This window comes from Hemiscyllium ocellatum, chromosome 39, assembly GCF_020745735.1.
Source record: "Hemiscyllium ocellatum isolate sHemOce1 chromosome 39, sHemOce1.pat.X.cur, whole genome shotgun sequence".
NCBI lineage: Eukaryota > Metazoa > Chordata > Chondrichthyes > Orectolobiformes > Hemiscylliidae > Hemiscyllium > Hemiscyllium ocellatum.
The window spans coordinates 617,955-623,954 of record NC_083439.1 but is presented as its reverse complement, the minus strand read 5'-3'; positions in this window follow the sequence as shown (position 1 = coordinate 623,954).

Here is a 6,000-nt window from a genome sequence, read left to right as displayed (position 1 = left end):
CTGTATCCAAATGGCTAGTTCTCCCTCTATTCCATGGGATCTAACCATGCTAATCAGTCTCCCATAAAGAATCTTGTCGAACGCCTTACTGAAGTCCAAATAGATCACATCTACTGCTCTGTCCTCATCAATCCTCTTTGTTACTTCTTCAAAAAACTCAATCAAATTTGTGAGACATGATTTCCCACGCACAAAGCCATGTTGACTATCCCGAATCAGTCCTTGCCTTTCCAAATACATGTACATCCTGTCCCTCAGGATTCCCTCCAACAACTTGCCCACCACTGACATCAAGCTCACTGGTCTATAGTTCCCTGGCTTGACCTCACCACCCTTCTTAAACAGTGGCACCACGTTTGCCAACCTCCAGTCTTCCAGCACCTCACCTGTGACTATCGATGATACAAATATCTCAGCAAGAGGGCCAGCAATCACTTCCCGGCTTCCCACAGAGCTCTCGGGTGGATGGGCGAAGGTATCACATTTTTGAATCAGTGGAAGCTCTTCTGGGGTAGAAGCGACCTGTATAAGAAAGACAGATTGCTCCTAGAAAGGGACTAACTTACTGAAAGTGAGATTTGCTGAGCTGTTAGGGAGGACTTATATTAGTAAGGTGGGAGTGGAGGTGGCGGAAGTGCCTCAGGAAGGACAGAAAGGGAGGCAAAAGATGAGGGGGAGTAGTGTTTTTCATAAAGGATAGCATTGCAGAGGTACTGACAGAGAATATTCCTGGAAATACATCCAGGGAAGTTTTTTGGATGGAACTGACAAATAAGAAAGGGATGATAGCTGAAAATGTGTTGCTGGTTAAAGCGCAGCAGGTCAGGCAGCATCCAAGGAACAGGAAATTCGACGTTTCGGGCACAACCCCTTCATCAGAAATGAGGAAAGTGTGTCTAGCAGGCTAAGATAAAAGGTAGGGAGGAGGGACTTGGGGGAGGGACGATGGAGATGTGATAGGTGGAAGGAGGTCAAGGTGAGGGTGATAGGCCGGAGTGGGGTGGGGGCGGAGAGGTCAGGAAGAAAATTGCAGGTTAGGAGGGCGGTGCTGAGTTCGAGAGAATCTAGTGATGGAAAAGGATAGACCAGATCTAAATGTTGAAGTTCTAAACTGGAGAAAGGCCAATTTTGATGGTATAAGGCAAGAACTTTCGAAAGCTGATTGGGGGCAGATGTTCGCAGGTAAAGGGACGGCTGGAAAATGGGAAGCCTTCAGGAATGAGATAACGAGGATCCAGAGAAAGTATATTCCTGTCAGGGTGAAAGGAACGGCTGGTAGGTGTAGGGAATGCTGGATGACTGAAGAAATTGAGAATTCAGTTAAGCAAAAGAAGGAAGCATATGTCACGTATAGACAGGATAGATCGAGTGAATCCTTAGAAGAGTATAAAGGCAATAGGAGTATACTTAAAAAGATATCAGGAGGGCAAAAAGGGGACATGAGATAGCTTTGGCAAATAGAATTAAGGAGAATCTAAAGGATCTTTACAATATATTAAGGACAAAAGGGTGACTAGGGAGAGAATAGGGCCCCTCAAAGATCAGCAAGGCGGACTTTGTGTGGAGCCACAGAAAATGGGGGAGATACTAATAGAGTATTTTGCATCAGTATTTACTGTGAAAAGGACATGGAAGATATAGACTGTAGGGAAAATGTCCATATTACAGAGGTGGATGTCTTGAAATGCGTAAAGGTGGATAAATCCCCAGGACCTGATCAGGTGTATCCGAGGACTCTGTGGGAAGCTTGGGAAATGATTGCTGGGCCTCTTGCTGAGATATTTGTATCATCGATAGTCACAGGTGAGGTGCCAGAAGACTTGAGGTTGGCAAACGTGGTGCCACTGTTTAAGAAGGGTGGTGAGGACAAGTCAGGGAACTACAGGTCAGTGAGCTTGATGTCAGTGGTGGGCAAGTTGTTGGAGGGAATCCTGAGGGACAGGATGTACATGTATTTGGAAAGGCAAGGACTGATTCGGGATAGTCAACATGGCTTTGTGCGTGGGAAATCTTGTGTCACAAACTTGATTGAGTTTTTTGAGGAAGTAACAAAGAGGATTGATGAGGGCAGAGTGGTAGATGTGAAATATATGGACTTCAGCAAGGCATTTGACAAGGTTCCCCATGGGAGACTGATTAGCAACATGAGATCTCATGGAATACAGGGAGAACTAGCCATTTGGATACAGAACTGGCTCAAAGGTGGAAGACAGAGGGTGTAGTGGAGAGTTGTTTTTCAGACTGGAGGCCTGTGACCAGTGGAGTGCCAAAAGGATCAGTGCTGGTTCCTCAATTTTTTGTCTTTTATGTACATGATTGGAAGCGAGCATAAGAGGTATAGTTAGTAAGTCCGTAGATGACACCACAATTGGAGGTGTAGTGGACAGCGAAGAGAGTTACCTCAGATTATAACAGGATCTGGACTAGATGGGCCAATGGGCTGAGATTAATTCAGATAAATGTGAAGTGTTGCATTTTGGGATAGCAAATCTTAGCAGGACTTATACACTTAATGGTAAGGTCATAGGGAGTGTTGCTGAACAAAGAGACCTTGGAGTGCAGGTTCATAGCTCCTTGAAAGTAGAGTCGCAGGTAGATAGGATAGTGAAGAAGGCGCTTGGTATGGTTTCCTTTATTGTTAACAGTATTAATTACAGGAGTTGGGAGGTCATGTTGCAGCTGTACAGGACATTGGTTAGGCCACCGTTGGAATATTGCATGCAATTCTGGTCTCCTTCCTATTGGAAAGGTGTTGTGAAACTTAGAACAATACAGCACAGAACGGGCCCTTCGGCCCACGATGTCTTGAAAGGGTTCAGAAAAGATTTACAAGGATATTGCCAGGGTTGGAGGATTTGAGATATTGGGAGAGGCTGAACAGGCTGGGGCTGTTTTCCCTGAAGCCTCAGAGGCTGAGGGGTGATCTTATAGAGGTTTATAAAATTATAATGGACATGGATAGGATAAGTAGACAAAGTCTCTTCCCTGGAGTCAGGGTGTTCAGAACCACAGGGTTTAGGTTTAGGGTGAGAGGAGAAAGATACAAAAGAGACCTAAGGGGCAACCTTTTCACACAGAGGGTGGTACGTGTATGGAATGAGCTGCCAGAGGATGTGGAGAAGGCTGGTACAATTGTAACATTTAAAAGGCATTTGGATGGGAATATGAATAGGAAGGGTTTAGAAGGATATGGGCTGGGTGCTGGCAGGTGGGACTAGATCGGGTTGGGATATCTGGTCAGCATGGATGGGTTGGACCGAGGTGTATTTTTCCATACTGTACATCTCTATGACTCTACGTCATTAGTTCCAATGTATACAATGACATTCTACTGGCTCCTCTCCCCCCTTAAGAACACTCTACACCCTCTCAGAGACATCCTTGATCCTGGCACCAGGGAAGCAACAGACCATTCTGATTTTTCACTGCTGGCCACAGAAATGTCTGTCTGTACCTCAGACTAGAGTCCCCAAAACAATCACACTCTTGGAACCTGACTTACCCCTCATTGCATTAGAGTCCGTCTTATTACCAGAAACTTGGCTGTTCGTGCTATGTTCCCCTGAGAATCCATCACCCCCTACATTTTCCAAAACAGCATACTTGTTTGAAATGGATAAAGCCACAGAAGACTCCTGCACTAGGTGCCTACCTCTCTTACCTTTCCTGGAGTTAACCCCATCTATGTGACTGTATCTGTGACTTTACCCCCTTCCTATAACTGCTATCCATCACATCCCCCTTGCTCTTGTAAATTCCTCATTGCCTCCAGTAGTCTCTCCAACCGATCCATTTGATTTGATAGCATTCGCAACCAATGGCATTTATTTGCGATATAATCCTCAGTAACCCGTAAACTCTCCCTAAACACTCACATCTGACAAGAGGAGCATATCACTGTATTAAAGGCCATTTTTGCTTCTTTCAATCTACAGATCCAGTAAATAGGACTGTCTTATTCCTCTACAAACCACTGCTTCAGGCTAAATTAATAGTTATGGCTTATATATTTTAAGTTTAATCAAGAGATATATCTCAATAAAACATAATTGAGAAAGAATCCACTCTACTCACTACTGCAGACTTACTGTAAAAGGCCACTCTTAAAATATCCATTGTTTCTGTGCTGTGACCTCCCAAACAGGTTCCTCCAAGATTAATTGTGGATTTCACTGTTGGTTAGTTTTCCCAGGTGCACTCCCAACATCCAGCGATACAGGAATTCAAATTGCAAAAGCAGTAACTATGCAAGTTCACTGCTGTGTCAGTCAACAATGTGGTTTCTTTCTCTCTCTCCTTCAGTGACCTCACCATGTACTTCCTTTGTCTGTTCCTCTCTCTTTTAAAACTGCTGTGACATCTTCAAGGAAACCCAATGATATTGAGTGAGATCAGTTACTCAATTACGTCAGATGGTTTTTCAGGTAAACGTCGATAAATCCTTGTGTGTGGGCTAGTATTGTTGCCACTTGTCTTGTTCCATGCTTTCACACACTCCCTTTGGTCTCAGTTGAGGAACATTTGAGCATTATGAATGCACAGCCATTCTCTGCTCTTGTAAATGCAATTCAACAATAGCACCAGTATCTGCAGTTAGGAGATGCAAGCCCTTATGTGGATTCTCAGTATTTTGTCATCAATGCTGGTCTTTCCAAATTTACAATCTAGGGACAGACTTTCTGTAGGGAATCCCCATTTGTCTTCCAGCAAAGTTACATCACTAATGAGGCACTAACCACTGCCCCATGACATTCAATGGTATTACCATCACTGTCAACATCCTTGGGGTTACCATTGATCAGAAACTCAACTGGACTCACCACATAAACACAGTGGCTACAAGAGCAGGTGAGAGGTTAGGGATACTGTGGCAAGTAACTCACCACTTGACACCCCAAAATCGATCTATCATCTACAAGGCACAAGACAGGAGTGTGATGGAATACTAGGACCTGCCTGGATGGGTGCAGCTCCAACAACACTCAAGAAGCTTGACACTATCCAGACAAAGCAACCCATAAACATTCAATCCCTCCACCACCGACGCTCAGTAGCAGCAGTGTGTACTATCTACAAGATGCATGACAGAAATTCACCAAAACACCTTAGACAGCACCTTCCAAACCCATAACCACTTCCATCTAGAAGGACAAGAGCACATGTACTTGGGAATACCACCACCTGCAAGTTCCCCTCCAAGCCACTCATCACCCTGACTTGGGAATATACTGGCATTCCTTCAGAGTCATTGGGTCTAAATCGTGGAATTCCCTCCTTACTGGCATTATGGATCAACCCACAGCAAATGAACTGCAGTGATTCAAGGCAGCTCAACACCACTTTCTCAAGGGAAAATAGGGATGGCCTATCAATGCTGGCCAGCCAGCATTGCCCAAGTCCCACAAATGAATTGTAAAAATCCTGTGGAGTATCTTGACAGAAGTGTTGCGTCTGCAAAAAATCTTCTCCTTCATACTTGATTTACAAATGAGCATATCCTATAAACTTCCAATGCGAGATATTTTAATCCTTTCACTTGCCGTCTGTCCACAAGCCTTCCCTATCTTCCAAACATACAAACAAGAAATGGGGTTCCTGGCTGATCAGACTGTAATCTCAAATCCACATTTCTGCCTATACCCAATAAGCTACAGCACGAGAATGTACAGTTACATCAGGGGCCAGCTGCCCCACGTTAAAGAGTCAGCTCCTGATATCTCCAGTGTGGATTCCCAGCTGGACAGTAAACATTTGGGTGAGCAGCTAATCAGGTTATTTCAAAAATCAATTGCTGAAATGTTGGAGGAGAATGATGATTCACAATGATAATCTCACTGGAGAAGAGGCTGCGCTGTGCCCACTCTGCTCTTTCACAAAGACTGTCAATTCAACACAACACGACTCTCCTGCTTCTGGGATGCTGTCTGACCTGCTGTGCTTTTCCAGTGCCACCCTTTCTAACTCGGACTCTCCAGCATCTGCAGTCCTCAACACAACAGG